The sequence below is a fragment of the Helianthus annuus genome, chromosome 9 (assembly GCF_002127325.2).
Source record: "Helianthus annuus cultivar XRQ/B chromosome 9, HanXRQr2.0-SUNRISE, whole genome shotgun sequence".
Classification (NCBI taxonomy): Eukaryota; Viridiplantae; Streptophyta; class Magnoliopsida; order Asterales; family Asteraceae; genus Helianthus; species Helianthus annuus.
This window is the reverse complement of record NC_035441.2, coordinates 50,542,225-50,554,315: the sequence shown is the minus strand read 5'-3', so window position 1 is coordinate 50,554,315 and position 12,091 is coordinate 50,542,225. Positions and strand designations below refer to the sequence as shown.

The following is a 12,091-nucleotide window of genomic DNA, read 5'->3' as shown; positions in this document are numbered from 1 at the left end:
AGTCTAAGTATATGATCTATCCTAGTAATGATAAAATGTATCAAGACTTAAGAAAGAATTTCTGGTGGATAGGAATGAAAAAGGATATAGCAACCTATGTTGCCAAGTGTCTAACCTGTTTACAGGTTAAAGCTGAACATCAGAAACCCTCAGGTTTATTGCAGCAACTAGAAATGCCAATATGGAAATGGGAATTGATAACAATGGATTTCGTTACCAAATTACCCAAGACACGAAAGGGTAACGATACAATCTGGGTGATTGTAGACAGATTAACCAAGTCTGCTTATTTCTTACCAATGAAGGAAACATTCAGTATGAAACAATTAGCCAAGTTATATGTAAATGAAATAGTTTCCTTACATGGAATTCCTTTATCTATTGTGTCTGATAGAGATAGCTGTTTTACTTCACATTTTTGGACTAGTTTCCAAAAAGCAATGGGAACCAAGTTAAATCTAAGCATTGCTTATCATGCTCAAACAGACGGACAAAGCGAAAGGATAATTCAGACAATGGAGGATATGCTTAGAGCATGTGTAATTGTTTTCGAAGGAAATTGGGATGATCATTAACATTAATAGAATTTTCCTACAATAACAGCTATCATACCAGTATCAATGCTGCACCATTTGATGTACTTTATGGACGAAAGTGCCGAACACAAGTCTGTTGGGCAGAAATTGGAGAAAAGCAACTATCTGGACCAGAGATAGTACAAGAAACAACGAACAAGATCATTCAAGTCAAGGAAAGACAAAAAGCAGCACGAGATCACCAAAAGAGTTATGCTGATAACAGGCGAAAACCATTGGAGTTTCAAGTAGGAGATAAAGTATTACTAAAGTTTCTCCATGGAAAGGAGTGGACCTTTTGAGATTATTAGGAGAATAGGACTAGTAGCTTACCAACTACAACTGCTAGAGGAAATGGCAGGAATACATGATGTATTTCATGTATGTAATCTCAAGAAGTGCTTAGCAGATGAATCGTTAGTGGTACCTCTTAAGGATATAGAGGCAAATGAGAAACTTAAGTTTATAGAGAAACCCCTACAGATTGAAGACAGAAAAATCAAGAATCTCAAACACAAGAGATTAGTTCTGGTCAAAGTGAAATGGGATTCCAAGAGAGGACCAAAGTACACTTGGGAGCTTGAATCAGAGATGCAGAGGAAATATCCACACCTGTTCCAATAGACCTCAAGGACAAGATCTAAAACAAGGTGGGGAGGATATAACAACTCTCGCAAAACTCTTAAAATACTCCTAAACGTTCTAAAATACACCCCGTATAAAAATCAAATAAAACAAAAATAATTGGTCGCTCGTGGAGCGCGTCCAAGTTAAGCTAGGTAGTTGCAGGCCGCGACCCAGTGACACGAGGCTGAGCCCTGAGCTGCCACATCCTCTTGCGTGTTGAAGCAAGTTCGTGACCAGCCAAGCCTACAACCCTAGTCTAGGGCCTCGCAGGCCGCGAGAAAGTTTAATCAGGTAGTCGTGGGCCGCGAGCCGCCTATCTCCAGCCCTAAAAATTGAGGTTTCGACCTCAGTTCAAATCGTTCAAACTTTTCTTTTCTCTCTCAAATATAATAGCATTAATACTCGGGTATTATACCCCTAAAAAGCGAAGCTCTGCCTCATTGTAAGTATTATAACCCCCGGTTACGTATTAGTTACTCTGCCCGTTTGATCTAGAGCTCCGTACCGCATGTCAAGGCTCTTCCTGACTCAGTCATTAGAGTTCTGTCTCGCGGGTATAGCTAATGTAAATTGGGTTATTATACTAACGCATGTGCATTATTTATTTTAATAGTTATAACCAGAAAGTCACTAGAAAGCAGTCGTTTTACATAAAACAACAATGTGAGTAATTCCCCTCTTTTTAAATCGTTTTTTACAAAACCTCAATTATTTTAAATTACATTTATCAGTGATTGAGTATTTGTGATTCTACAAATTACTGTCGGTATGTTGGGGTTTTGTATACATTACTTGTTACTACACTTTGAGTAGTACCATGACCACAAGTCAGGATTGACAGTACCGTGGGTGGTAGTTGGGTAGATGTAAACAAATGTAATTGCGGATGCCCTCATTACTGTAAGGTGATACAATTGTTTTGATTAAACTGGGATTCACTCGCCAGTATTTCTTGGTGATAAAACTTTTTAAAACGCGTTTCAGGTAACAAAATGTGAAAGCCAAATAGAAGCCAGCTGGAGAGCACTGATGGCTTGGAAAAGAGGCTATAAAAGTTACCTAAATAAGAAAGAAGTTTTATTTCAATAAATTAGGGGTTATCACTATCAATATGTTATAATGGAAACTTGGGTTTTCCCATGTATTTATTATTTATAAAAAGTGTGGTGTTTTACTCTGATAAACTATTTCCTAACTACGGTCCTGATGTAATTTCCGCTGCCAAATTAATAAACACCGAAACCACTAGCTCTACGAGCTCGCGGCCGCCCGCCTCCTGGGGCAGGGGTCGGGGGTTGTGACACCTGAGGTACAACAAGATACCTGGGGCCACCCAACTACAAAAGTAAAACAACAAATGAATGAGGAGCTTGCGAGACGTAAAGGTAAACAACCCCAATCACAGAGGAACAACGAAACTCAAAAGCCAGTTGTGCGATGTAGTCGTTCAAAGAAAAGTAATGCAAAAAACATAATTCCGATTCTAGATGAAGACTTCCCACTATTGGCTGGGAACAGGTACATACGCATGTACATACATATTTTTAGAATTCTATTTCAATTTTTTTAATATTTTTGATTTTTTTGATTTTTTTTGAATTTGTTTTAAATTTTTTAAATTTATTAGATTTTTTGATTTTTTAGAATTTTTGACATTCTTAGAATTTTTATTTTTTAGAATTTTTAGAAAAATTTTTGAATTATTTTGAATTTTTTAGTTTTTAGAATTTTTTGACTTTTTTACTCAATTAAGTGATTTTAACCCAATTTGACCCGCTTCGGTTTTATCTCACTTTTTTCCTTTATTTATTTGCCAATTATAGGTACAAAAACATGATCGATCGTTTTAAGGATTGGCTTCCATCTATGTATGGAGATACATAACACATATCGAAGATGCCCAGCCGGACGGTAACTGTGGGTTTCGATCCATAGCTATGGGTTTGGGGTTGGAGTAGAAACAGTGGAAGTGGATCCGCCAACAGCTACTCGACGAGATGTTCATTAACAAAGAGCTGTGGTGGCATATACTCGACTCTTTGGATCCGGGTTGTTATAACGAAGTGTATCGATCGATAAATTGGTTGAACGTGGAACTTGCACCAAAGGCATATTGGATGTTGTTGCCCTCCACAGGGTTGTTGGTGGCTCAAAAATTTGGTGTGATTGTTCAACATTTAAGCAATGTGTTTATCAAACTTACTTCCCGATGTTCGATGGTCCCGACGTTTACCCGAACCATTCTATTTTATCGATCGCTTATGTCAAAGGTGGCCATTTCATCATGGTTAAGTTAACGGATGATTGCCCGATGCCAGTACCAAATGGACTTTGGAATATCTACTGAAGTATAGGGTAGGGCGTTACTAGGTAGTAATTGAACTCAACGAAAACAATTTATTAACTTGTCATAGGTGTAATATCTTAAATATAGTGTACGCAGCAATTTTTTTATAAAAAAAATGTTAATTAGAGTGTTTTATAATATAAAAACCCTTAATTTCATCACAAGATTTTTTAGAAAATAAGAACCATACGCATCGTATAGGGCAATGAGACACGTATACAAGCACCTATATGGTGCTCATTGCCCAATACAACTCCCCTGGTGGACACCCTATATGATTCTCATTGAGCCATACGCCTCCCCTGGTGGACAAACAACTTTTTCAGTTTCAAAAAAGTGGGGGATAGATCTAAAAAATTCAAACACACACACTAAACACCAAAAAAACACACACAAACGCTCTGGACCACACGATTTTCACAAGACGAACTCTAGACCACACGATGAGGATCCGGAAGTACACACACACACGTATTCTTTGTCTCTCGTATAGTTCTCGCTCTCGTATCTCTATATACGATCGGAATATTCAAGGTTAGTTTGTATTCCATATTTTATTGATTAATCTTCAATCTTTTATTTTTTTTACTTTTATTTTGGCCGTTTGTGGTGGTGTTGGGGTTTTGGTTGTTGTTTTCAGTGGTGGGGTTAAACGGTGGTGGGGTTTGACGGTGGTGGGGTTTGACGATGGTTAGGGTTTAACGGTGGTTAGGGTTTCACAGTGGTTTGGGTTTCACGGTGGGTGGTGGTGGTGGTGGGTCGGCTGTGGTGGTGGTGGTGGCGGGTCGGATGTGGTGGTGGTGGTGGGTCAGCTGTGCTGATTATGGTGGTGATGGTTGATGTGTGTAAAATGCAACATATAAAACACATCAATTAAGGCATAAAACTAACCCTTTTTAAGTACTAATGTTGGAAAAAGAGTGTTTTTGTCTTCCTTTTGTATTTTCAGGATGAAATGAGCTCAAAATCACAAAAGAAGCAAAAAGACCACTAATTCTACCATAAATACAAGAAAAGGAACAAAAGTAGACTGCCCGGACCCTCAACGGCACCTCCCAAAGCAAAAAGGAAGAAACAGAGTCTGAACACGCCCCGTGTCCAGCGAACACGGGGGCGTGCCCAGGAAGCAGCAGAAAAGACAAACCAGTAGAAGCTTCCATTGCCCACCACGGGGCCGTGTCCAGCGAGCACGGGGGCGTGGTGAAAGTACAGCAGGCGCATTAATTGTAATTCGCAATTACAATTAATGAGGAGAGAGAGTGTCAGGCGGGCACGGGGCCGTGTCCAGCGGACACGGGGCCGTGTCCAGCCTTCTGTTCAGCCTATAAATAGAGGCGCTTGGCTTCATTCTCTCTCATCCCTTGGCACACCACCTCTCTCACACTTCATCCACCACCCACCACCACCATAATACCATCATCCACCACCATCATCCATTGTCCATCATAGAGTGTGTGAGTCGTCTCGGGATCCAAGATTGATCGTAAGAGTTCTTGACAATCAAGGCCATGTTTGCCTAAGTCTCTTACATCACTTGGTGAAGACAAGTGTTTAGTATAATACTTTTTATTTTTAATCTTTTGCACTTTTTATTTGGTTTTGTATTAATGACTTTAATAACTAGTTACTTATGTTGAAGGTGATCTTTCCTTATCGTTTGTCCGTGGTGTCTTGGCGTTATTTTACTGTCTATATAAAATAAAAGATTTTCACCATTCATATCTCCACGGTCTATATGGAGGTATGTTGGCTACCTGGTTGGGGGTTAAGGGAACGGTTTGGTAAGGGTCTTGCCCTTGTTCAGCGTTTAGAGGTCCTGCTTGGGACCTGGGTCAAATTTAGTAGGATCTCCTTCAATACCCATCGGTATTGGATGGCGGGGATCCAAACTCTTTGACCCCCTCATAAGTTAACTACTATTAATACTATAACCCGGTTATTTAGGACTGTATCCCTGCTGACTCAGACTACTTAGCCGAGGGTAACGTCACCGCCAGAAGCGGGGCCTACCACAATTTGCATTAATAACTTAATTCATTATCTTTCAATAATCCGACCCTTTAGGATTGTATCCTTGCTGACTCAAACTACTGGGTTGAGGGTAACGTCACCTTCAAAAGAGGGGCCTACTACAATAACTAAGATAATCTCTTAAACAAGTGCAAAAGTGCAAAAATAATCAAAGGTTATACTAATACACGTGTCGGATCCAAGTGATTCATCTTGTCTATCTGTTTTTATTTTATTTTTATTTTCAGCATTTAGTTAGTTTTTATTTTTCTTAGTTTAAAATATTTTTCTAACTTTTTGATTTGATTAGACGTTGAGGATAAACCGGTATTAAAAGCTCTTGTGTCCTTGGACGACCTCGGTATCTTACCAACACTATACTACGTCCACGATGGGTGCACTTGCCCATATGTGTGTTTAGTGTTAGTGAGTATCGTGTTTTATAAATTTAAAACTTGGCTAAAAGTGTAAAAAGGGCTTAAATATATATCAAAATTATATACACACCAACACGCATCAAGTTTTTGGCGCCGCTGCCGGGGACACAAGGATTTTAAGAAAGTTAGGAATCAACGGCCTAATCATATTTTTATTTTTCTAATTTTTTAGGATTTTTTTTCTTAGATTTTTAGCTTCTGCAGAGCTCAGCACGGGGCCGTGCCTGGTCGGACACGGGCCGTGCTCAGCAAAGTTACTGGCAGTTTTTGTTTTTCAAGTTACAGAAGGCTGACCACGGGGCCGTGCCGGTGCAACACGGGGCCGTGTCCAACTTCCAGTAACTGGGATCTGGAAAACAATCACTGTATTTCCGACCACGGGGCCGTGTTCGCTCAACACGGGGCCGTGGTGAACCTTCTGACCGACATTCTTTTTTGTTTTTATTGCAGGACTTGGAACCCGACACCATCCTCACGTAGTGTATGAGCTCCAGTTCCAATAAAGACATAAAAGAACCGCTAGAAGAACCCGAACGCTTTCTCAGAAAAAGGTTAAAAGCCAAAAACCAAGAGAAGGTTTCGGGTGATCCACCCCCAATGGCGGACCAACGTACCCTTATGGATTATCTACGGCCCACCGTAGGTAATCTAGGCGCCGCTATCAATGCTCCGAATGTCGAAGCCAATAACTTCGAGCTTCGACCGCATTTGATACAAATGCTCCAAAACTCCGCAACCTTCCACGGGCTTGCGGACGAGGATCCTCATCTACATATAACTAATTTCTTAGAAATATGTGATACCTTTCGGATCAATGGAGCATCAAACGACGCCATACGCCTCCGTATGTTTCCGTTCTCACTAAAAGACCGAGCGAAAGCTTGGCTCAACACCCTCCCAGCTGGATCGGTAAACACCTGGGATGAACTAGCCCAAAAGTTTCTATATAAGTATTTCCCTCCTTCTAAAACTGCTAAATTAATGGCTGAAATTAACACATACTCACAAGAGGACGGGGAATCCTTATATGAAACATGGGAAAGGTTCAAGGAGCTATTACGCAAGTGTCCCCATCATGGCCTCGCGATATGGCAACAAGTATCCACTTTCTACAATGGATTGTTGCCACACACTAGGCAGACACTTGATTCTAGCTCCGGGGGACTTTTAGGTAATCGACGCCCACACGAAATATATAATCAGATTGAGGAAATTGCTCAAACCAATTTTCAATGGCACACTCCCCGGGGAAATAAGTCTATCGCCCCGGGCGCCCATAAGGTCGACGAAAGCACCTCTTTACAAGCCCAAATCGAGGCCCTTTCTTCAAAAATAAAAAAAATTAGAAATGACAAAAACAGTCTCGGTTATGGCTTGTGAAGGGTGTGGTGGGTCACATGAAAATTGGAGTTGCATGAAAGAAACGGACGATCAACAAGAAATGGTAAACTACATTGATAATAGACCTAGGCCGTCGGGTCCTCCAACGGGAACTTACAACCAAGGATGGCGAAACCACCCAAACCTTGGTTGGAGGGAAACCGGCAATAGTAGTAACCAACAAACCCAACGAACAAACTTTCAGCAATCAAGAAATGAGTCACAAAATTTCACTCAACAACAAGGTGGACGAGAAAGGCTCGAAGATACTATATCTCGCCTCGTCTCCGACACTGAAAAGAAAAACTCGGAAAGATTTCTACAATTAGAATCTAATTTTAGGAATCAACAAGCTAGCATTCAAAACATAGAAAAACAAATAAATCAACTAGCACAAAATTTTTCCGAGAGACCACAAGGCGCATTACCTAGCAATACCGAAACAAACCCAAAAGCGCAAGTTCACCTCATCACACTACGAAACCGCACCGTAGGGCCTGCAGAAGTACCTCCACCAACGGAAGAAACAATGCCAACACATCTGCAGGAAAAGAACTCTCCCCCATCACCAGAGCCTACCAAGGCTCCTCGAGTTCCGTACCCCGGTAGGTTAATTCGTCAAAAGACCAATGAGCAATTCGCAAAATTCGAAAGTCTGTTAAAACAATTGCATGTCAGTATTCCTTTTATCGAAGTCCTAACCCAAATGCCCAAATACTCTAAATTTATGAGGGACTTCCTTACACATAAAAGGAAAATTGAAAATTTGCAATTAGTTAATTTAGGCGAAGAATGCTCTGCCCTCGTACTCAATAAACTACCCCAAAAGAAAATCGATCCCGGAAGTTTCACGATTCCATGTTCAATAGGGGAATCACCCGTTCGCAATGCCTTGGCCGACTTGGGGGCTAGCATTAACCTCATGCCCTCATCGATGTTCAAAAGGCTTGGCTTGGGAACCACGAGCCCTACAAAAATAAGCATACAACTCGCTGATCGATCAGTCAAGTTCCCACAAGGTGTCATCGAGAATGTCTTGGTAAGGGTAAGCAAATTCGTTTATCCCGTTGACTTTGTCATACTCGACATGGAGGAAGACACCGAGGTCCCCCTTATCCTAGGGAGACCCTTCCTTGCCACAGCACAAGCAGTGGTAGACATGAATGAAGGGACACTGACTTTGAAGTATGGGGACGATGAGGTGAAGTTCGGAGTTGGGAAGAAAATAGAGGACGACGACCCAGTCAATTACATGAAGGTTATTGATTCAAGCTTGGATGCCGCTCTCCGACGGTGTAACTTGGGAAGCAAGGCACTCCGCTCAGAAGATATATAACCAGGAATCGGGTCTAGCCAAGGACCCTTATAAACGTGGCGCACCACGGAGGCATTCCGCGGATCTATCCTTAGTTTAGTTTAGTTTAATCTTTTTAATTTTTGCAGAATAAAACACACTCATGGTGGTAATGGATGAAAAAGGGAACGAGAAAAATGGAACCATGCACGAAGAACAGAGCAACCCGACAAAAATCTCCATCACAGAAGGCTCAACACGGGCCGTGCCCAACCAACACGGCCCCGTGCTGAGCCCCTGCAGAAAATCACCCAGTTCAGGTAACTGGACACGGGCCGTGTTCAGCGGACACGCCCCCGTGTCCAGGCTTCTGTTTCAATTCTGTAATTTTTGTTACTGGCACTTGACCACGGGGCCGTGCCCGGTGAACACGGGGCCGTGTCCAGGATGCCAGTAACAAAAATCTTTGCTTTTTAACATACTTTTATACATTCTAATCAACCAAAAATATTATTTTTGGACACATTGAGGAAAATGTGTAATTTAAGTGTGGGGGGGATGCTAAAACCTTGAAATTTTGCAAAATCCTAAACACAAGCCTTACACAAAACTCTATTGGAACCGCTAAACACCCCAAATTTTTTCAAAAACTTTTCATTTTTTTATTTATTTACTTGTCTTAGTTTAAGTTGGGAATAACAAGTTCTAAAAAGGTTATATTTTTACAAGTTTACAACCAATAGCGTCGTGATAAAAAAAGGAACCAACATAAGAAAATTATGAAACGGCATAACAAGTCTAGTTTAAAATTCGATTATATATGCTTGGTCACATTAAAAACCCATTCCCACAAAAGTGAGTTTTGAGCCTTTATTGAGCATAAAAATACACATATTTAGATTAAATGCTCATTTTTCGTTTCTTGTGTGAATAGCCGCTCGGTCCTTACAAATCTAGAACTTGCCACGACGATACATTCCCGATCCTTACCAACTTAAGCCCAAGTAAGTAAATGATGGAGGCATTAGGACTAACCATTTTTCTTTCAAAACCATTATTTTTCAATTTTTTTTACCTACCCAAAATCCCCCTAGATAGCCCCTTTGAGCCTAAACCTTTCATTTCATTACCCCAAAACCCTTTTTACCCACCAAAAAAAAACATTTTTATTTATTTTTTTTAGTAACAAGTTCGCTTTTTCGTAAACTCATTTTTTTTATGTGACGAAAAAAAAAATGATGATGAAGTCAAAAACAAACAAAAGCTATAAAAGCTTGTTTGGAGAAATACTTCAAAATAAAAAGTCACTAAAAATAAAGTACTTCACGAAAACCGACGCTTGTTACGATTTTCGCCCTTTTTACTAACCACTAACCAACCACCCACCTTTAAACCCAAGCCTTCACCCAAAAAGTCCTCTTGATATTTACAAAGGTAAAAAAAGTTAAAAAGGAGGAGGATTGATTGCTTGGCAAGCCTATGGAAGACGTAAGTTCCGTGCCGCTCTCGAGTGATTCACTAAAATATACACCTTCGGCCGAGTGTTGAGTGATCTCCCGTGAGGTATGTGAACTTGTATATAAATGGAATTTTAATAAGGCATGCTATGCCCAAATAAGTAATTTATCTTATGAAAAGTTCAAAATAAATCATAACGAATAGGATTGTAAATAAATAAAAATAAAGCCTATAAAAACCTTGGATTCCCGACACTCTAGGACAAGCTAAAAAAAACTTCTCTTCTACCTATTCCATTTGGGAGTGTAAGCCACATTTAAAGAGTTTTGCTTGAGGACAAGCAAAAGTTCAAGTGTGGGGGTATTTGATGTGTGTAAAATGCAACATATAAAACACATCAATTAAGGCATAAAACTAACCCTTTTTAAGTACTAATGTTGGAAAAAGAGTGTTTTTGTCTTCCTTTTGTATTTTCAGGATGAAATGAGCTCAAAATCACAAAAGAAGCAAAAAGACCACTAATTCTACCATAAATACAAGAAAAGGAACAAAAGTAGACTGCCCGGACCCTCAACGGCACCTCCCAAAGCAAAAAGGAAGAAACAGAGTCTGAACACGCCCCGTGTCCAGCGAACACGGGGGCGTACCCAGGAAGCAGCAGAAAAGACAAACCAGTAGAAGCTTCCATTGCCCACCACGGGGCCGTGTCCAGCGAGCACGGGGGCGTGGTGAAAGTACAGCAGGCGCATTAATTGTAATTCGCAATTACAATTAATGAGGAGAGAGAGTGTCAGGCGGGCACGGGGCCGTGTCCAGCGGACACGGGGCCGTGTCCAGCCTTCTGTTCAGCCTATAAATAGAGGAGCTTGGCTTCATTCTCTCTCATCCCTTGGCACACCACCTCTCTCACACTTCATCCACCACCCACCACCACCATAATACCATCATCCACCACCATCATCCATTGTCCATCATAGAGTGTGTGAGTCGTCTCGGGATCCAAGATTGATCGTAAGAGTTCTTGACAATCAAGGCCATGTTTGCCTAAGTCTCTTACATCACTTGGTGAAGACAAGTGTTTAGTATAATACTTTTTATTTTTAATCTTTTGCACTTTTTATTTGGTTTTGTATTAATGACTTTAATAATTAGTTACTTATGTTGAAGGTGATCTTTCCTTATCGTTTGTCCGTGGTGTCTTGGCGTTATTTTACTGTCTATATAAAATAAAAGATTTTCACCATTCATATCTCCACGGTCTATATGGAGGTATGTTGGCTACCTGGTCGGGGGTTAAGGGAACGGTTTGGTAAGGGTCTTGCCCTTGTTCAGCGTTTAGAGGTCCTGCTTGGGACCTGGGTCAAATTTAGTAGGATCTCCTTCAATACCCATAGGTATTGGATGGCGGGGATCCAAACTCTTTGACACCCTCATAAGTTAACTACTATTAATACTATAACCCGGTTATTTAGGACTGTATCCCTGCTGACTCAGACTACTTAGCCGAGGGTAACGTCACCGCCAGAAGCGGGGCCTACCACAATTTGCATTAACAACTTAATTCATTATCTTTCAATAATCCGACCCTTTAGGATTGTATCCTTGCTGACTCAAACTACTGGGTTGAGGGTAACGTCACCTTCAAAAGAGGGGCCTACTACAATAACTAAGATAATCTCTTAAACAAGTGCAAAAGTGCAAAAATAATCAAAGGTTATACTAATACACGTGTCGGATCCAAGTGATTCATCTTGTCTATCTGTTTTTATTTTATTTTTATTTTCAGCATTTAGTTAGTTTTTATTTTTCTTAGTTTAAAATATTTTTCTAACTTTTTGATTTGATTAGACGTTGAGGATAAACCGGTATTAAAAGCTCTTGTGTCCTTGGACGACCTCGGTATCTTACCAACACTATACTACGTCCACGATGGGTGCACTTGCCCATATGTGTGTTTAGTGTT

The 12,091-nt window shown here is 40.5% G+C and overlaps 1 non-coding gene across 1 annotated transcript; it reads right to left on the bottom strand.

Moving 5' to 3' along the window:
- Positions 1–6,971: 6,971 nt before the first annotated feature.
- LOC118482398 lies at positions 6,972–7,078 on the bottom strand. Its single transcript, XR_004868438.1, has one exon. It is a non-coding gene; the product is annotated as a small nucleolar RNA R71 (small nucleolar RNA).
- Between the last annotated feature and the right edge of the window lie 5,013 nt (positions 7,079–12,091).